Below are 22,349 nucleotides of genomic sequence, written 5' to 3'. Positions count from 1 at the left end.
GGACTGACAGTCATTGACTTCAAATCAAACATCATCTCCACCCCAGAGTATGCCCGCAGGAGCTTCCTTTGCGAGATTTGCTGAGGGGAGAGAGGGTGTGGATAAGACACCAAAAGCCACCTCTCGACTTAGGAACCCACGTCCTGCTTTCAGAAGAGGTACGGGTTTAAGTGTCTGACTTCCAGTGAGACCTGTCCTCCAAAAGGTTGTTGCTTTTGAAAATCACATGTGAAAATAGTCCAAAAATCACTTAGACTCTTTTTGAAAATTGTAGCCCTGATACATAATTCAAACGTTATGCCTTTGATATTTAAAGTTGTAAACTAATAAGAAGGGAAGCATGTTGGTTTAGACCAGGAGAAAATTTTTGCATTGAGAATTTTTGCAATTTCATGCATTGAAACCTGTCTAGAGTTACCACTGGTGACTTTCTTGCAATTCTGAAGAATTGTGTCCAGTTCTTATTAAAATACAGACTGAGGACAAACATGGAAATATTGAGGATCTTTCCTAAGCCCAACTTTTCTAGGTCATAGTAATATATGGGTAGGAAGTGAATTAAGTCAGCACTGTCCCACTGAACTGTTTTTTAAAAGCTCACATTCATAACACGGTAGTATTTTCCTTGCTGAGCATACACATCTCGGTGCCGGATCTGAGCAGGCCCACAGAGTAACTAAGATAATCACAAAGATTTATTGTGAAAGCCTAGATTTCCACAAATCCAATTGCCTGACTTAGCTGATGCTCAGCTGATGTCAAATGTGCAGAAAGGAAAAAAAAAATCCAATTGTTGCAGCTCCCGACCTCTTTCTAAGAAGTGCTCCCACATCCAATTTACTTTCACAGAATGAAACCCAAGTCAAAAGCTGCCACTACTAAAGGCATAAGCTTAGCTCTACTACTCCACCAGGATGCTAAGAATATGAGACATATCCAAAGGTAGCTGGAAGAAACAACACCTGATCCCTGGTTCCCTAGCTTTGGAAACCTATCAATGCCTTCGATCAAGGAAAAAACCTCAGCACCGCAATCTTGCGTTCAGGATTGCAAGGGTTTTAACCTACTGTAATTAACATTACAGAATGCCAGTGCTGATAATAGAATTGCTTTGGCAGCATAGGCAGCTCCATCCACCAAGTGAGATCACTAACAGATCCCCACGACAGCCCCGCTTCACTGACAGATATAGGGACAGAGCATGCAAGCAGGGCTACCACCCAAGTTCATATGCTCCTGACACTAACTCACAGATCCACTGTCAGTGGACCCAAGAATACCAATTCAACAGGCTAATACACGTCGTTGTTCTACTGGCCAGCCCAGTCTTTTCCTACTGGCATAAACTAATCAAGTATGGTTTCACTGAATAAAAATAATCCATCAGTAACTGTAACACAAGCTAGACCAAACTCATATCTGAGGTTCATGCTTCAAATATTGGCCAAAGGAATGAATAATTATTAGGTATTTAGTGTTTTGTGCTATAAGCCTACCCAGCAAAAGAGCTAGAACCCATAACTCCATCAACTTCAAGGGGTTTAATATTCATGACTGTGAGAAAAGATGCATCCACACAAAGAGTGAACTTGAACAGTAATCTGACTTTGGAGAATCATGCCACATAGTGTGCCATTTTTTCCTCCGTCGTCATTCTTGTCCTGACTTTACTACACTGCATAAAAGTGAGAAGGAGAGATACACACTCAGATCCCTAAGATGTGCTACATTGATAGTTTCAAGATGTTTATGGAGCAAAATTGCATGAAAATAGATGTTTATAGAAAGCCTTAACATTAATCTTACACTGGTAAAGCAATCTAGAGGGAAGAAAACCACTTATACACAAGTGTAAGGCATTGATATAAATATCCCTTTTTTCTATCATTTGGCAAAGGCAAGAGAAGAATCTTAGTCATTACTGTTGGGTGGACTTCTTGCCAAAACTGATTGCTAGAAACATTAAAAAAATCCTCTTAGCCCAGTAAATATTTCACAGAAGAAAAAACTGCCAAAAGTTTATGTCAGCAAGTTAAAAGAGGCAAGATCATATCACCACATATTCGTATACAAAAATCTAGTCAATTTTGTATATACAGAAAATTCATACATCCTCATCTTCAGCATAGGCAGCAAACATTTATAGCCTGAAAACAAACATTCAGGGAGTGTCCAGACTAGCCTTTCTAAACAGCAAACAATTAACTCAAGGTGAAACTGTACTGCAGACATGCCCAAATCCAGACTGTGTTTCACTCCCTCTGGCTGAGAGGAGAACTGAGGTTGAGTGTAGAAATAATTTTTTTCTGGGAAGCAAGCAGAAGCCCTATTGCTCTGAAGAAAAACCATGAGGGACGAAATGGGTTTGAATAGCAGCAGAGCAAGAAGTAGCCAACAGCTGACTGTGGCACTTACTGCTCTCTTCCTGTGCAACTGCACGACAGCATTCAAGGAAAGAAATATGGAAAAGGAGCACTACAGAGTGGGATTTGCAGCAGCAGTTTTAATGTGTTTCAAAATATTCCTTCCTTATTAGGCACCTCATCAGCTAATTGTTCCAGTGCTTGACAAAAGTCCCAGCTTTTCTGACCAAAGAGAGCTGCTGCTAACTAGCGTCCAACATAGCTTGCTCAAGGACTTTGTCTCCTCCCTTCCCAGCATGGAGCAGCCAAACAGGCCAACCATTTCATCACAAATATGTTACAGTGACAGTTACCCTCCTCCTCGTTTCAGTAGGGAAGGGAAGCCAAAGCAAGACATAGAGGAGCTGCAGCACCTTGGCGAGGGCCCTTATTAGGCAAACAAAATATATTAATCTTTTATATAAATCATCCACTGTGTTGCAGGCAATTTTGACATGTTTTAGAAGTCGTGAGAATTGCTACAAGATATAATCTATACTTAACAACTCAATCCGCTCATCCAGTATCCATGCCAGCAGTGATAACATCTGCTGTCTTCACGTGGCTGCATCTTCTCTACACAATTGCATTCATCTGCATTCTCTCTCCTTGCTACGTATATTCTCCTTCTCCCTTTGCCCCCTGCTTTTTCAGACCTTAGTACAAGGCACCAGTCCCCTCAGTACACCTCTTGCTCAAACTCCGCTGGGTGCCAGTGCCATTGGGGAACTGGGAGCAGGGGGGAAGGAGGCAAGCAGCCAGCTCCTGGGGGAAGGTGAGCAGCAGGAGGGGGAACTCCTTCAACCAAAACACTGGGTTTCTTCAGGAATTCAAGGCCTTGGAACAGCACAGTGCAAGCCCCATAGCAATATTTCTTCTTCTGAATAGAGACTCTCCCCCTAGGAGATTCCACATTTATGGGAGTACATTCGTTATTCATTCAGATGCTCTTTAGCTCCACTCTGTTGCTGTTAAACCAGGAACAGAACCACGTAACTGAGCAATTTACCAAGTACTTAATGGAGCTACAGACCTGGAGTAGTGCTGTCTGCAACTTAGTCTCACGACTTCATTCCTATAAGGGTTGAGAAAGAAACCACAGGAAACTACAAGGATGATATATTATGTCTTGGTGAGCATTTCTCAAATACACCACCTTGGGAAAAGCAAGGCTTAGAAGTATTATTGAATCTTCTAATGATTCCAGATGTTCCGATTATGCTATTAGCCAAAAAAAAAAAATTATTTTCCTCCTGTACTGTAAAATTATGAACCTTTCTTTCATATGATGAACAATGGCAGCTTACTGTAACACGTGATACAAAGGTGGCAGCTCTTAAAACAATCAGGAAGATTCACCTAAAAAAAGAACTCAGTAGCAAAGTGCTGTTACTGGCACTACTCCCTAGTACAATCTCTAGGATATATCTGAGGTAGAATTTATGGTCCATAAAGCCAATGTATAATTCTAACTTGGTTTGATTTCAACACAATAGCTTAAAATTAAATATTTATGTAGCTTAAACAAAAGTGGCTAGTGGCTGGATATATCCTGGACTCTGGAACTGGCTTCCTTCACCTAACACAGCTTGAACTGGTGTCTTTGGGGTGTGCTATTTTGCGACCCATGAAGAGCAGAGTGCTGAAAAAAACCAGGTGGACATGCAAGCTAGTTGTGTGGGTTACAATCTTTTCACATTAGTCTAGCCTAATATATTTTTAGCAATTCATTTCAAGAAATCTTTACATCCCTTTTTCACACTTGAGAGTATCAATAAACACAACTCTAAGGAAAAAGTAAGAAGGAGAAGCCTCTCCTTTCCCCACACAGCTTTGTATAAGAACAAGCCCTGCTTTTCCCCTCCCTGACTATATGCAGGGAATCAGTCTTTGGACGTGAGGCGACATGTATGTGACAGTAAGTTTGCATACCAGCTACTTTAGTTGCTCTACACCAGACACACTTTGATCTTATGATCAAAATGTATTTTCATTTTGAACATTTGCATCCATGCTATACACATATGAGCTCTAGTCATGAACACAGGTTGTGCTTATAGGACTATGCAAAACATCACTGAGTTTTATACAGTAGTTTCTAGGAGTTGAGAGAAGTAACAGCAAGAAGAGCTCAAGAAGGCATAACAACTCCTTTTCTTAAGCAATTTATTATGTTACTCTGCGCTCCCACAACCTTGGGAAAAGACTGGGATACATGTTCATAGGCCCAGTAGTGAATTAGATGCAACTTGATTTAAAAACATGTGGCTCTTGCCAATACAAATCAGACAGAGTATTCCACAATTAACTGCTAACTTCTGATTTTAATAGGGTGGTTGTGAAGGAAGAACAGCCCTTTCCCTAACTATGTATTTCTTTTGTATATTTAATTCTTTCAATACAAACAAAAATAGAACTTTGCTAGGGTATCATTAAGGTTAGATGTCCAAACTATTTGCTAGAGAAAATCTACTTTATTGCTTTGATTTCTTAAAAAGCTGCAGTTTGAAATTTCTCAGGACATAGGAAAGTTCAAATAAATTACGGTTTGTATAGCACTCATATCTCCAGAAGAAAAGCTTAATAAGTGCATAATATCAGCCAGAACAGCTGTAACATTATGTATAAATGCTGAATTAAATGTCATGGTCTAGCAAATTGTACTGGCATAAATTTTCATCCAGTGTCCCATCCAAAGCATTCAGTATTAAGACCTACATTAACTTTGTGATCAGAACAAAGTCCTAGATGCCTTTTCTTTCTCATACTGGCATTAATTAGCCTTAGATTGTAAGGTTCCACTTGAAAAATAAGGAACACACAGTAATTGAAGCCACATCCATATATGTATAAACACGCCAAAAGTCGGAAAGCTTTGCATAGATGCTTCCCAACAAATGTTTAATCTTTTGTAACCTCGGGGGGGGAAGTTCCATTTGTTTCACATCTTTTTCAGTGCAAAAAAGATGCTTGAAGGACCACCTCCAAATATTGTGCTGCTAGTGAGCAGGTTTTTTTCCAATGTGTATGTGCCCAGCTGCCATGCTATATCTCCTCACAGGCTGGCACTCTGCTTGCTCAGGCCAACTTTAACCACCACCTCCATTACAGTCGGATATCGTCAGCCTACAACAAGGAACAGGTGCACATGGCAGCTTCTGGTACTCGCTGAAGGCATGGGAGAAGGGAAAGGTCAGGATGCTTTTGGGAGGACCTTGTGTGGGCACAGCTTCAGCAGGAAGGGTGGAGATAACTGCCACCCAAGAGCGGCCCATAGCACAAAGATTAAGGAGCTCCAAAAGGAGGTGGGAGCAGTGGGTTTGGATCCCCTTAGGCAAAGGAGGGACCTAAACCTGGGTAACCTGCTTTCTGGATGAGACTTCAAAGCTGGGACTACTCCTCCTCTCCCACTCACACACCCTGAGGTGTGGTTTTACACACACACCCCTCGCACAGTGCTTCCTAATGGCTTTCTCCAGGGCTGTGCACACCGACTGATCAGCGGGGTGGCTTCTTTTGCTGAGCTGCAGGTCCCCTCACACACTCCACTCTGCATCAGGAGCTGCCCTCAGGATTCTGCAGCTCACCTCATCGGCCCCTTCTTTGTGCCTCAGTTCCCCTCTATTAAAAGGAAATAGCACTTCCCTAACTCAATGAGGTTTTCTGAAGATAAAATACCTTAAAAACTAAGCTGTCAGAGCATGAAAACAGATAACATTTGTAAGACCGATAGATTGAAAGACACAAGTGCCCCGAGTGCCTCATATGCCACCTCTGAACCACACTCTGGCTCTGAGCAGAGATGCCAGAAGAGGTTTGCCCACATGCTAAAGAAGCCTTGGACCTCCCATCCTCAGAGGGCCCCAAGCCCATAGAGCTAATTGCATTAAGTCTTATATAGGTTCTGTAGGGGGAAAAGAAAAGCATCTCTCAGGTTACTTAGAGGTTGCTGGGAGCACCTCCGAGGGCATTGAATTGCACAGGCTGATTATTCCATGTGCCAATAAGCTTTGCTGAATGTAAAATTAAGACTGCTAATTAGTATAAGTTCAGTGTTACATTAGCCATAATCTATTTAAGCGATATGACTGCAATGAGGAAGCCCACAAACTGCTCAGAACAAGAAAGTGTTCCACTTAAAACAGAAAAGCTTTGGTTTGGATATATTGCATTCCTTTTCTCCAATTTGTTTTGAAAAATTCTGGTGAAGGATTAAGTACCACTAATGGATTCAGTGCTTATCCTTTAGCTCTGCTTTACAGCCATAATAAAATATGTGTATTTTGAGTTAATATTATTTTTTAATTTTTTAAGCTTTTGAAAACTTCTGAAATATATTTCATTCACTGAACTTCTTTTAGTTTAGTAACACCATGAAATCTGCATAACTGCTCTAATATTTACTGGTACTAATCTGTTCCCACTGAAGTCAATGGAAAAAATATCATTGTTTTTACCGAGTACAGGTTCAGGCCCATAAAAATATAAAAAGATTTTAAAAAAAAAAATCAGATTTTGAATAAGATAAATCTCATTCTCAATATAACCCAATTTCTTGCAGTAGCTTCAGTGCTTTTCCTTTCAAGGATTTGTATTCTGGAAATTAGAAAGGGTTTTTTTATACTTTTTAGTACTTTTTTTTTTTTTAAATGCCCATAAACAAATACGTTAACAGGCTCAAAAGATTTATTAGTCTTAGAATGACACGATCAGTAGATGAACTCTCTAGCAAGCTTCTTTCTTGCTATACTTAAAAGATTAGTAACAAAGGAGAAAACAGAAAATCTGAATTGCAAGAGCTTAGTCCGTTCTATCAGTTGACTAAAGAAAGAGGATGAATCCCTTTGCTCCCACCCAGGGAACAGATATTTCATTGTTCCTCTGTTTGGTGACTGTGTGCATCTTGTCTGAATACCTTTCATTTGGTAATGGCCGGGAACTGTAATCTTACCATCTGACATGGCAGAAGGACAAGATGATTCTGAATAGAGGAGCAGTGGAAAGGATTTTAAACAGACAAGCATCCTTTCAACTACTACAATAAAACAGGTACAGAGATGCAGAAATGTCTTGCACAGGACACTAAGTTGACATTCAATTCCTAGAACAATCTGTATAATAAAGGAGCAGTATAATGAAGATCAGCTTCCAGTAGTTAGCATTCAAAAGCAGAGTAGTTCAAGCCTGCTTGAAAAAATTACTTCTAGAAGAGATCTGAAGTGTTAACAGACAATTTCCCCCCCCAGCTCCATTTTAAAAGCTTATGAAACTAGGAGCATGAAATAACTCTGTCATCTAGAAATCAATGTTTTGTCATGGTGTGCTTGATTTTATCTTGCTTTCAAACTGCTTTGATTAATTATATCATTAAGCATTAATTACAAAGCCTTTATAGATATTACACATTCAGATTTAACGTACCTACTTTTCCAAAACACAGCAAATTGTATGTGAGGGTTTCCAAAATATAAAGCAAGTCTTTCAAAACACTCCTAAGCACCAAGCTCCCTTTCAGAGGGGGAGAAGAGTTTGTATCCATGTACAGATGCATAGTAGCCTGCGTGCATAGTCACCAGTGCTCCCTGTTGCACCACTCCTTGTTTCTGCAAGGCTTACCATATAAATAGCATGTAACCAAAATATCAGGGTAAAAGGTGCAGGATATCCTGAAAGGGCAAGACCAAAGCATTCTACATACAAGCTCTCCTCTGAACCCAAAGGATGCATTTATTTGCATTTACACCGTTGTAATGAAAATGCTTATTTGTAACGCCTCAGAAGTCATTGACACAAACACACATTTTAAATCCGTTCACATCAGATCACTTTCAAACAATATCCTGCTTATAATCATATTTTTCATCTATTTAAGATGCTTGCAGGGAAAAGACAAACCTTGTAAAAAGTAGTAAAGGATGCAAGAAGTTAATGGAATCCAGTCACAATATAGTTTCTTGAAGGAGCAGGGAGCTGTCAATAGGGAGAACAGAATGAAGAACAGAGATGAGTGTCTGCCAAGATAATTTAAGACCAGCAGACAGTGTTCCAGATTCCTTACTGGATCAATAGGTTTGCCCTAATTACTCAGTCTTTCTATGGTTATAGAAAAACAACACTACAAGTTTCTTCTTTGTACTGAATGAACCCCTTCACACCCAGAAATTGGATATCTTCCCACAGAATCATTTCCAGGCCAGTTAAAAAACCCCACCTTTATTCTAGGTGTTTACATCTGCAGCACTAGCAGGTATGTGAAATCAATGTTCTCCCAATTAAAGTACTCTTTATTAAGAAAAAAAGATCCTTGCAAACAGAAAATTAGCTTCACTAGTATAATTTATACTTTCTTCTAGAAAAATGCTGCAAGTAAGCTGATAGTCTGCTACAATAGCACAGTGTTCAAACTGTGTGACTGGAGGGAAAGAGTCAAACAAGTCCCCAACAATTTAAAGTGGGGAGAGGGGAGAGAGTTTCATAATTTAAAGAAAAACATTGGACACATGGTACACTCTCAGACAAAAAAAATTTATACTCTTAAGGTGTGTTGTTTGTCAGCCCCCAAAAAGAAATAAGAGGCAGCTGACCAGAACCCAGGGAAACATTCTCCAAGAGCATCCCCAAATTTCAGCTCAAGACTCCAAAAATCTCCCAAGATGAATTCATTCAGTGCTGCATAGTCTCTCCCCATGGCGTGCCCAGAGCACCAGGAGAACATTCAACCCTATACCCTTCAACGGAAGCATTTTAATGCTACAGCATCCGGCAGAAAGCAAAAAACTTCTTTTCACCTTGAGTGTAAGAAAAAAGGATATATAGGAATAAATGCTTGTACAATACATGGACGTTAGGAAAAAGTGACAGATAACATTTTGGCCTAGAATTTCTGCAGATTCTGGACATAAACAGGTGACAAATAGCTGTAACTAATGAAAGAAACTGGGAAAAACAAAAGGAATGAATAAGAGAGAGAATGCCAAGTTACATGCAAGAAACAAAAAGCCTGTTATATACAAAGCATTAATGCAAATTCTGAAACATTCATTCTGCTAATTTTGCCAAGTCTGATAAAAATATTCTATTTGAAAAACAAAACAAAAACCACCTTGACAAAGTGTTTGGGTTTTGGGGTTGGGTTTTTTTGTTTTGTTTTTTTTTTTTTTTTTAAATTTTTAAGAACTTTCACACTAAAATGAATCTATAAGAAATTTCTTGTTAAAAAATTATTAATTATTATTATTGGGGTAGAAAACAACTACTTTTAACCCTTTGGGCATAGTGAAATGTACAATGTTACAGTCCAATGAAAGGGGTCTTTGTAAGACCACAGTATGTATATTGTTCTTCTGCTGTCCTAATTATTATAAAAGATCCACTTTACAATTGAGTGCCTCTGGGCATACCAGGAACGTGACACTAGTGGACTTGATGGTGGTAAGAATCACATAGATAAAGTCTGCTTTAGCTATTCCATTATGACAAATGTCCCAAATTCTTGGCTGAGGTTAAATGGAAATAGTGATGGAGATGTCACAGTCAGAGATGTCATGAGGGTCATGACTGTGTGAAATGAAGTAGGAAATCATTTAATTAGGTCATGACATTTTAATTGCTGCGAGATGTTTTCACAGACTGGTCCCAAGCATTCTGCTTAAATACTCAAAGAATTAATATTTTCTATAGATATTAATATTCTTTCACTTTCAACAACTGTAAAGAAGATTAATAAAGCTTTTATTTGTTTATTGATCAACTCCTGAGAAATGGCAATAAAACCAGAAATAGTGGCTGATTTTGATATTTTAATCTTACTGGTTCTGTAAGAAATGTATGAATCTGGAGGAGCATGGAAAAAAGGCAATAAGCAAGAACACCAAGAAACATGTGCAAATACCTCAAGAACTGAAAATGAAATAAGAAAGACTGTTTTCATTACTATTGTTCTAAAATTTTTCTTCCACGTTTGCTAAGTTTGGTGTTCTTTTAGGTATCACTCAAATACAAATGGCAATAGGTGTAATCTAGCAGTGGAAAGCCTCGCATACAACTGGTAACAAAAACAAGCCAGGAAATGCCTGGTTTCAGTGAACTATGAATAGGCTCTGGATGCTACTGCTAAATGATTTGTATTATTGGATGATTCTGGTATTTTAATATTGCTCAACAGAGCATTAAATAGCACACATGAATACAGAGATGTATCAAAAGGTCAGAGTGAAACAGGAAACTTTGAATTTTAGACACTAACAACACTAACTGTATAATTTATGCATCCTTAGTAATAACTACAGTTAATTTTACACATTAAAGAACCTCCTTTAAAGTGAGTAAGAGAAGCTAAGAGATAAATCTGGTGTTTGCAGCAACTTCACTAACAGGTTAAGAGTTCATTAGCATATTTGCTAAAATTAATATATTGTTGGTGGCTCTGAGACTATGAATTAATCACATCATTTACTGCAATTGGTGCACCATTGTTTAGCAGTCATATACAAGGGATGGCCATACAAACAGGAGTGAAAGCCCTCCACTGTCAGGCTAGCCATGACTAACTGAAGAAAATGAATGGCACGTTTGTTGTAGACCAGTGAGGATTTAATAAACAGTAGTATGAAGTATTTGTTGACTCTACCTAAGGAAGGTCACAAGATGTCACAACTGATCATCTGCAAGTAAACACTAGTTTAGAAAACATGCTTCAGACTCTAATCAGTGTTTCTGTAGCAGAATAATGCAATCATTTCACCTCTGCAGGTAACTAGGTGGTTAGTTTCACATTGTATAATTTGGGAAATCAAGCACCAAAGGGAAGTTGTTTCACATCTTTGCATGCAGATCAATAATGCATTGGCACAGAGATTCTTTCAATTATAACAAAGGGTTACTGGCTGTAGCCTTCATAACTTATCAGTGGGGACTGGGAAAGACTGAAGTATTTGCGGCTGAGATTTTTTTCAAAGTCAGACACAGAAAAAATGAACTAATAGCAAGATAAACCAATAGGTGCTATTGTACTTATCTTTTCCTCGTGTAGTCTATGGAAGAGAATGTTTGAAGCTCAATATACCAGTGTCAGAACCAGCCATTATGAATGACACATCAGAATGAAGATAACCTGATAAAACCTGATTTAGGTCCTTTAAGCCTTTTCATATTTTAGAGAGTTTTCATGGTAACACTGCAAAGAGCAGCTGTGCAGGTAAGTATATTCCTACCTACAGCTCTACAGTAGCTAAGGGCCTACAGCCCTATCACTGAAGGAAGAGCTAAGGAAATGAACTGAGCTTCAGAGGAGCAGAATTTTATAGTGGAAAGAATAGAGCTGTACTTTTTGTCCCTACAGTATATCTACGCGCAACCTGCCTTCTGTCCAACATTGCTAACCTATGAAGGCAATCCCCCCCTTCACTTCCACCTATGCTTGCTTGTGGAGGGAGAACAGCAGCAGATACAGCATTATCTGCTCCCCTGCCTCATGGAAGAAAAAGTTGACATCAACCACACAGTCAGCTTGAAGAAAGGGGGTTAATTTCTGATTTATTCTTCTGTGCACTCATGTACCTAGAGGATAACAGTTACCTCACAGCAGCACCATTCATATTTCAGAATACATTATGGTACGTTAGTATCCATAATGTCATATGGATATACTGCTCCAAGACACTCCTCAGCACATCTTGGGTCCTGTTCACAGATGAACATCAAATGCATTCCTGCCCAAAGGTCATTAAAACAACAACTAATGATTCTTCTCAGTTCCACTCAGCACATCATCACAGCAGATTCTGCCAGTGTCAGATACTTCCTCCCCTTTTTGTTACTGGAAACAGTGGGACAGGGAGGTACCTCGCATCATTCTTGAGTCTCCTTTGCCCAGCATCTCAGGCTGCACTGACTGCAGATGCTCCAGAAGGAACAGATCCTATTTACCTCCTGAGGAGACAGTGACTGCCTGAAACCCAGCTGAAGAATTGGAAGAGACCAAAAATGGGTTTCCTTTGGTGACCCCTCCCCCCTCAGATGCATGCACTCTCAATAACTTCTAAGAAGCTGCAAGAAAAACACTCTGAAGGCAGTATGTAGGAGTGAGGATGGGTTAACTTTTATCGTTCTAACAGTACATGAATGCCATGGTGGTGATGAACTAACAACCTACTTGAAGAGATTGCTTTTAAGATATACATAGTCTCTATCTGACACTCCTAGTACAATGAACACCACCCAGCTAACAAGCACAGCACCTTTCTATAAAGGAGAAACAAGAAGTGCAGGCATATTTGTTTGCTAGGTCCTGCCTGGGTTGCCATAACTATGCCAATTTCTGCTGATAACAAAGATGTCTTGATGCTACATTGCACTTGTACTGCCAGGCAATAAACAACAGTACCAAGCCAAACTTTACAGTGGGATACTGACCCTAGTTTTAAAAAAGCCAGATTTGAAATTACAGTAATAACCAAAGTTTAAAAAAAAGTGAACTATTTTAAAATTGACTCATACCTCTTAGAACGTGAAGGATATATTAATTTATTTCATATCACTGAAACAGAGAAGGGTTGTCTAATTTACAAAGTTTTTCAGGTCATACTGTGTTTTCTCTACTGTAATTTAGAAAAAAAAAAAATCCAAAGTGTTGACAGAGGTCACACATCAGGTCTCTAATTGAATACAACTCACAGCATAAAGATTCCTGTTCTTAACGTAGTTCAAAGAGGTGAAGAATGGGAATGCTTTGGACGGAGAGGACTTCTCTACTTAGGTATAAAGAGATGGAGTTTTCATAGACACACTCCATAATTACTGTTCATGTAAACTATACATTCTAAATGCAGTTATGAATACATGTTTTCCTCTTTAGAGCTAAGGCCAGGGTCTGGTCTTCCATTCTTAGTTTAAAACCACCCAAAAAAATGATTATAGTATCTTCACTAGAATTAACTCAAAGCATTTAAACAAAACAATCACCACCTACCTAATACTAATGTCTATCTTTTTGCATGAAAGAGTTATATAAATAAATTATTTGCACTTGGAGAAGTATAATTAATAACATATTAAATATCAAAGATCTCAGTTTCTGGACAGATATTTAAACAGATGAACTACTTGGAGAAAAGACAACAAATCAATGAACATAAGCTTTGTATGCAAATAGGAGAGTTAGTCCTTTTTTTTTTTTTTTTTTAATAGCCATGCTTTAAACACTGATCAAAATTCTATAGTCCTTATGCATACAAAACTGCCTCTGAAATCTTGAACTGGAAATGCAGATTCTGGCCAGAGACATATTTGCCACAAGTCCACAGAACAATCCTTACATTTATTTTTATGTGAGAAAGAGAACAAACTGAAGTTGGTAACTCTTTCCTGAAATTAATGGCAATTGTTTTCCAAGACACAGAAGCAAACAAGGTGATGAAAATTATGTTCTGAGTCTTCTCACTCAGAACACGTTACTCTATGAATAGAATCAAATCAGAACCTTAGCTGTATAATAAAATTTTCAGTATTTTCTAATATCATTAACATGGGTTTATTAAAATGAAAATACTTTGACTCCTCCATTTTCCATACTCTCATTGCTTACTTTTGTACTTCATTCAGTTTAGACAATGAGACAAGCATTTTCATTGTCCTGCTTCCATCTACTAGACCAAAGCTCCAAGTGCTAGCTTTTGTGAGATACTTTACAGACACCAAATAATAACATGCCCCCCAATATGCAAAATACCTTTAATTCTAAAGCCTAGAATGTGCTTTTAAAGATATGTAGATAATATTTATAGTTTGTTTTGTATTTTTCTTTTTTTAAACTTAATTAAAATAGTTTCAATGATGCCAAAGCCTAGTGTCCAACACACCCAAATGTGTGCACACCTATCTGCAGAGAGGATGGCAATCAGTTTTTCCAGGCTGACGTTTCTGGTGTTTTACCTCTCCATCCCCTTGACTGCTTGGACTTCCAGGTCTCTCTCAGAGGGTGGCAGCTCTGCCAGTGCTTCTTAACTGAATGCAGGCGCAATGGCAGGAGAGGACACCTTTGTTTGGCTGTCCTTGAAAAATTGTGAAGCTACAAAAGATTATTAGGGATGCACTGAGGAGGCTTTCACACACTCTTTTGCCTTTTGTTTCCTTAAAAGTCATGTAATAAGATAACAAAGCCTGCACACTCACAGGGGCAGAAGCCTAGCGACATTATTTTGTACGTGGTTAAACAGAGGGCACAGAGCAACATCCCACTGTGTAACCAGCTGCAAAGCCTTCCTGTTCTTCCGAATCAGGGTTTTTAAGTGTCACACACTTCTGCTTTTAGCATGTTTTAAGACCACAACAGTCTGTTCTTGATAATCCCTCTTCAGTTTACTTCTTTCAATATACATTCAACTAAAAGTAAACTTTGAGCAGACATCATTTATTATCCCGCCTTTACTACTTGCGGCTCCTTAGGAATTAAGGCATTGAAAGAATCTCTATTCATAAAACATGCAATGATGACTAGGTAAGTTACAGTTCTGTGCAGGTGGCATCCTCCAACCTTACTCTCAAATTATTAAGAAAGAAATATGGTTCAGCTGTAATACATGAGCCATGAAAAATGCCCAGAGCCATTCAGAAGAAAAATACAGGCTTTGCTCTTATTTTCCAACTGCTCAGACTTACAATCTTCAAAAGTAATGGAGGAAGAAGGAACCTGCCTTTGTAACTAGATCTGTTGAAGCAATTCATCCTTGGAGTTCAACCGCAATAGATTTTTGCTTATTTTCCTTTTAGGGATGATCTTCACAGCCTTCCAAGTCAATCCAGTCAGACTTAAAGGACTGACAGCTCTTCAAGGCCTCCAACAGAGCAAACTCAACCCGTCAGACTTAAGGGCATCTGAATCAGCTCTTGCAACATCTCCAAGTATTTCTGAGACACTTAAACGATACCACATACCACTTCATAATCTGGACTTTCAAGCAGCTGTTTAAAAGAAAAGTTGTTTTGATTCAGTTTGGTCCTGCAAGCCTGGCTTTAATAGCAGAAACCAGAATCATGCCAACAATAATTCATTCCCTTTTCATAAAGTCAAAATTACACTGTAAAAGTATGTGTAAAAGCCTAGTTTTAGTGGGACAGAAACCACCAGCTGCTTAATTCCTTCTAAAATAGAAAGAGAATGGAAAAAACCTAGGACATCTGCCAAGTTTTCTCTACAGTCCTCTAGCAGCTTACTTGTTCACAGCAATATAGCTCAACATCATCGATTTGATACATCATTGACTCAAGGAGCGGATGCTAGGGAAACCAATTGAAACTTCGTTTTAACATTCAGATGTCCAGTTTTTGATAACAAGGAAAGGTCAGCGAACCAAATCCATTTTGTCTCTTGGAGGCAAAGCACCCTCTTCTTGAGGCTTATGAAACATCTTCCACAGCTTCTAGCTGAAGCATACTCAAGTCATTTAAAGCATACCATCTTGTCAAAGGGATCCCTGTATATGGTGGAAATATAAAAGATGAAAGCAGCATGATTTCACCTAACATCAGAGCACTTGACATCCAACAGCCTTTGAAGATCAAGTGTCAGACGCTGTGGAAGCACAGTGAAAAAAAATACAGACAATTAATAATCTGCAGTTCTTCAGGCTACTTCAAAATATTAGACAACTAAAGCAGCAGTATGGCTGAACGAGTGCAGTTTGCTATTTTTCTTTTTTTTTTTTTCCAGAACTCTGACATCCCTTATAGATTTCGATATTCCTGACTTGGTCCTGATGGCTCTGTTGCTGAAGTTTGCACTGCCTTTCTAGGACCACATTATGCTTCCTAGAGCATAGAGCATTATCCCAGCATCCTTAAGGAAGTGTAAAGCCTTGCCACTTGTATCTGGAAACATTTTTCTCCTTTCAAACAGGAAAGTTGCATCCATTTTGGCTTTTTACTTGCTGCAGTAATAATTATAATGTTTGATATCAGATGTGAGGAAACACCTCAGATCTTTAGTATTCTCTGTTTTCATTCTTAGCTATACACGTCAGAGGACCTGAGGTCTGCTAAATGCCTTTTTACAAGGTTTAAGGGGGCCATATTAATATCCAAGCATTACATCTGGAATACCTTCACACAGAAGGATACTAGTAATTTATGTGTTTCTCTGTAGTACTTCAGCTTGTCCTTCCCTTCATTGAAAACAAGTGCTGACAAATATGTGATAGAGTGAGAAGCATCTCAATTAGGACCATAGCAGGTACATATTAGGACCCGAGGTTATCAAGCCCCAGACAGATGCTTAGACCTAGGATCTGAGTCCCTCAACTTACAGCCATACTGATTCTGTTTGAGCACAGAATGAAATAAAAGATGAAAAAAATCTCAAGATGCATGACTTAACAGAATACACGTGCCTGCTGGGATCCAAACACAGGAGGAGACACGGCTGTAGCGGTGGCTGCAGGGACCACAGCCTAGGGATGGATAGCCATTGGGGTGGCCACAGTCTTGTCCTGCTGTGACACCAATCACCCCACCATGAGCTGTACCTGAAGGACTTACTGCTACTGACAGTTGAGGGGGCTGTGTGAAGCTTAGCTGTTGATTCAGCATTTGAGAGCTTGTAGGTTGATTTCTTGGATTTCCTGCCCCGCCCGGAACTGAACTACCAACTTTCATACTCAAAGCTTGCTTAGGAGCTACAGTACCTAACAGCCTAAGCACCCCATTAGAAAGGAGATTCACACCTCTTCTCAGAGTAAGCACACATGAGATTCTCCTTATAAAAATCCTATCTTTCAAATATGGGCCATATGTTTTGCAGTGGGGCCTCAGCAATCAAGACCTTCCACCAATCCAGCAATTTGCCTACAAAGCCTGCAAATGTTTCATTTTCTTTCAGATAGCTTTTTTCAAAGTGATACACTTTTCCAGATACACTTTACCTTCATCAGTGTTGAAGCAAAACATCCTGGCAAGGGCGGCAATGTTCAAAATCTGTAGATGTCAACACTGGAGAGTATCAAACAAAACACCCTAGGGCTCCAAGAAAAATAAAATTCCTTCCCACTTAGAAGAAAACAAGTTTTGTTTTTTCCCCCCTTACACCAACTCCATTAATTAACAAAGTGTATAAGTTATTTACATGTAAACAATTGGAGTAAGAACAACTTCAGCTTCAGGCAACACAGGAGGATTCAACTGGCAGCACCGGTCATGAGAAGAAAGGGAAGAGTAGAGCACCACTGCCCCTTCACACGGAGGCAGAGAGGGCTGTACGTGCTGCTCCTGCAAGGGCTACTCCATAAATCACCAGTTTAGAGGCATTCAGCACACAACCTATTACGGCAAGCAGTGGAATATACATGTACAAGAATGCTCAGCGATGGAATCCTTGTAAAGAAAACTGTAACTAACTTGTGACACTCTAGAGAGGAAGCCATTACTCTATCAAAAAAGAACTTGAGTTCTCTCAGGAGAGGAAGGGATGCAGCCTATAGATAGTTGCAGTGTCTAACCTACCTATGTATTGTAGAAGGGCAGAATTAGTGCAACGCATTACATTATCAGATGTGCAATAGATTAAGAGTTTAAGAAAGTTTGCTTTAAGTAAATATTCAATTACTGGTTTTCTGCTCTTCAAAATGACATCATGACTATCACGGTTATGTGTTATCTGAACAAGAACACCACAGTCTTTACTTAGGCAAAAAGTAAAGTAAGCTCCAACCCTCATATTCATCCACTTACCCTCCACTACAAAATAATCTTATAGATGATTAATTTCTAAACAGCATTCAATATTTGTCTTATACATAAAATAATAATTGTATGTGTAATAATTTGTTACATGTACTGAGGTACCTGTTCTCTGCACTCACTGCAGCCTGTCCAGCTAAACAGCAGCAATGAAACCCACCAACATATCATGAGCTAGCATCGCTTGCTTGCAATTGTGGTGCCCTCTAAGACATGATAACTAGATGACAGTAAGAATCTGATTCCTATACACTTTTAATAAAGTTTGAGATGAAATGACTTGGCTTTGAAAGGCTGCTTCCTCCCCCTGCTCCAGAGAACAATACTAGTCACTAGGTAAGGACAGAATCAGCCTTCATTTATGCGTTAAATTATGCTTTTAAATACAGCCTCAGCAAGGAGTACATTTCTTTGTGCTTGAAGACAGAGAAAGTCAAGTACAGAAGGCAATGCTAACACTGTTGGCTGAGCCATGAGAGAGTCACAGCTTTGCTCCTCTGCCCCAGTTTGCTCAGGGACTGGGGGAAGCACATACCAATGGGTCTGATGCAGTTACGCAAGAGCTAGAGAAGCACTTTATTCATCCTTTTCCCTGTGCTTCTCAGCCACACTCAGAAAGACATCAGCCTCTTTTCACAAGTTCGGTCCTGCCACTTTTTACAGCGAGCTGAAAATCTGAAAGGGGTGGTAGGGGAAATCAAATTTAGGATGCTATTTCTCAGCTATTTTATACTACCAGTTCTGCAGGTCATTCAACTGAAGTGGAGGCAAGTTCTGTGGTGGGTGCTTTTATCTAGCCACTGGGATTTTGAAAATCTTCAAATAAATTGGATGCATTACTGTGATGAATTGTGAAAGGTCACAATGCATACTTTACAGAAATATTCCTGACAGAAAAGATGTTGCATTTCCAGCCTAAGAAACAATTGTAAAACATACTTACACCATAGAGCCTACAAATGGCAAAACCAAGACTAATAAAACTTGGTCTGAAAAACAAAAGTTTCTTGTTTTAATTTATATCAGGTATCAAAGCCCTTTCTAAAATATATTTATTTAAATGGAATCGTTTTCAGACATTGTTTGGGTAGCCAGTACAGTCAAATTGAAGATTTTGTAAAACAAGATGGAAGGTTTTTTGGTTTTGGGGAGTGGGGGGAAGGGGTGGTGTGTGTTTGGTTTTTGTCTGTTTGTTGTGGTGTGGTTTTTGTTTTTGTTTGTTTGTTTTTTTTTTTTTTAAACAAGTATCAAATCAGGGCTAGTGGTTTTAATACCAGAAGAGAAGCCCTGGGAACCTAGCCTTCAATTTTGGTTATAGAGTAAATGCTGTACATGGCCATTAACAAACCACCTGAATTGTCTACCTCAGTTTCCCTGTATTTAAAAGAGAAATAATTATAACATTTCTGAACGATACTGCAAGAATCACTTAATGAAGCTTAATTTAGCTGACGAATTCATCAAGAATCACTTAATGAAGCATAATTGATAGTTAAGTAACTTCTTGATATTTGAAAATGTCTTTGCTAGCATGAAATATTGTTATTTTAATTGTTAATGATAATTTCTCTGGGGCAGTTTGGTAAAAAACTATTCAGCCAAATTAACTACTACTTGTTGAAAAATCCCCAGTATTTCTGCAGTGTAGACTTTCTGGTGTGTTACCTCAGTGGTTATTTAAACTGTGCAGTGGTGCACTCTGGAACAGATATTCTAGCGTGGTTTACTATTCTATTTGAATTACACCTGCTTGGAATCTCAAGTTAGCTTTTAGCACTGAAAAATACTAATAATTGTAAAAAAACTTTGGCTAGGTGCCTACATTGCTGGGGCGGGGCGGGGGAAGACTGAATGTTGGTGCTTCTCAAGCCGTCATGCTGTCCTTCCTCAGTATGACAAGAATACCTGCCCACCCCCATCTAGTGTTGTGTTTCACTTAAAATACTAGGCAGGGAAAGGGAGCTTGGTTTGTGTCATAGAAAACTATTTTGGAAGATTCTCCCCCACCACCAGTGCCCACTTTTGTAGGGGAGAAACATGTTGTTCTAACACCCCAAGCAGCAAAAGCATAGAAATGGGACACACAACATCCAAATTACAGTATCAATGGCAGGGCTCTAAGCAGGGTAGAAGAAAGCCCACCAGAGATGCAGAGCAAATGGTATAACAGAGGTCCCAACATCAGAGATTTTGCTTCAGAGCTCTGCCAAGCCCCACCTCTCATAAAGGATGTTCCTCTTACAGTAGTCATTAGCAGCACACAATCCTCTCTCAGTATAAGGTAATGTCCTCAGGGGGGTAAACTATTACTTCACCAGCATAGCTATGACTTTTGTGGCTTCAAACATGCTTATTCTTAAAACTGTTTCTTTTATCCAGCTCCTCACTGCTGCTCTCCATGTACATACTCATAAAAATGTGCTTATTCACTTGTCAAAAGTTTTGCTTGGATAGGTCACCTCTAAAACCCGTGACCAGAACCATCACATTTTGTATATAAAAAAAATTAAAAAAATAGATCAGTAAAATACTTGCTTTGAAAGTTGCATTCCTTGATCTAGAAGTTTTTGCTGGCCAAGTAAAAAAAAAAAAAAAAGATAAAAGTAACTCAAAAATCATGTCTGTCAACTTTCATTTTTTTCCATTAAAAATTAACTACACAGGAAATGACAAAAGGGTCCTGTGTTTTGCACCCTTTAATAGGCCTCAATAAACTATGAAAGGTTTCTTCATTGATTTTCCCCTGCTTGGCTTTTCTTTGGCTTTCCGTACTGGAAATGAAGGCTACCACTGCGCTGTACTGAGTATAACTGCAGGATCCCATTGCCCCGCACAGCTCTACAGTGTCCTGTAATGTAGTGGGAGAACATACTAAATTCAATCACAAGCAAGACTACTCTCAGGCCTAGCTTTCTGGCCCCACAGAAGTGTCCCTTTCTATTATGAGACCACAAACTGCAGATAGGCAGCAGAGGGAAACGACAGCTGTGATAGTTCCTCCTACCATCGCCATTTATACGTGCCAGAGATCCCAGGAACCATCACAGGCTATAACAAGTGAGCACCACCAGAACACTGATCCAACATACTACCAAACTCATGCTAGAGCCAGGACTAAATGAGGGGGAAATTAGTTTGGAGGTGCTTTTATCTACTCATTTTTGGGCAACAATAGGAAAGTCTTTGAATTCTGAACCAGGAAGGAATATTCAGCTCATCTGTGAATTTTATTTTTGTTAACATCCAGGGAACACAGCTAAGGACAACTTGGATCAAAAGGCAGCTTTGTTCACAGTATGTTCATTTACTCAGCTCTACCAAAGTTTCAATGGCAATAACAAAGAAGATGACATCTGACATTTTAAATATATATTAGCTATTATAAAAGTAAAGGGATAAATCTTCAAATCTTGCACTGAAAATGAAAAGGGAAATAGTCCAGTGGTTTAGAAATATTTTGCAAACATAACTTAAGCATGATTTAAGCAATTAGGTTTTGTTTTGTCTCTTGCTGAAGAGCTGCATACCAGTTGCATTTCCACTTTTGCAAGAGGTGGGAATGTCTGGCCTTACATAGCAGTCCATTACAGTTTCAGTTAGAAAAATTAAAGCTGACCATACTGGTACAAGTATTTAATTTTATATCTCAATGTAAGCTTCTAATTAATAATTTAAACCCTAGGAAATTGTGTCATCCTAAGCTTCCTAACAATTGGCATAATGCAACAAAATATTACCTTATATGACCTGAAGAAAGCAGACCTTTGGACTGCTTTCTTCAGGTCACATCTATGCACTTTTTTTTTTTTTTTTTTTTTTTTTTTGGGAACTCAATATGTATCAGCATGCTTGCAGGTAATTATTGGGGATAAGCAGTTCTTTGAAACAATGGCTATAAAATAATCTATAATTCATAGCCTGGATTATAGAGAAGGTTGGGAGAATACAGTAGGGACCCAATGACAAACTGGTTCATTTAACTCCACCTAAAAACCTGACACACAACTAGAGAAGAATTTTTGGCTTCTTGTTAAACACAATTTCTTAGCAGTTGCCTTTCACTGGCACAAGACAGAGCTCTAGAGACACAGTTCAGCTATCATCCAACCAGTATTTCACCTTTTGGCCTTCGTTGTATTCTTTCTCTACAAAGATCTTTACTTGAGTTTCTTGGTTGACCTCAGAGATATCATGTGAAAATATCTCAAAAGCTTCCCA

The 22,349-nt window shown here is 38.9% G+C and overlaps 1 long non-coding RNA gene across 2 annotated transcripts in view; it reads right to left on the bottom strand.

The window, feature by feature from the left end:
* LOC127017124 (uncharacterized) overlaps positions 1-22,349 on the bottom strand; it is a 57,834-nt gene that overhangs the window by 4,587 nt on the left and 30,898 nt on the right. Inside the window, exon 4 of one of the 2 annotated variants that reach the window (XR_007766542.1) lies at positions 15,626-15,874. The exons of the other annotated variant lie outside the window; for it this stretch is intronic. This is a non-coding gene — a long non-coding RNA (uncharacterized LOC127017124). Of the gene's footprint in view, positions 1-15,625; positions 15,875-22,349 lie in introns of those variants that run through there. 2 annotated transcript variants of the gene reach the window in all.

Source organism: Gymnogyps californianus, chromosome 5 (genome assembly GCF_018139145.2).
Source record: "Gymnogyps californianus isolate 813 chromosome 5, ASM1813914v2, whole genome shotgun sequence".
In the NCBI taxonomy this organism is placed as follows: Eukaryota; Metazoa; Chordata; class Aves; order Accipitriformes; family Cathartidae; genus Gymnogyps; species Gymnogyps californianus.
This window is presented reverse-complemented; position numbering and strand designations above follow the sequence as displayed.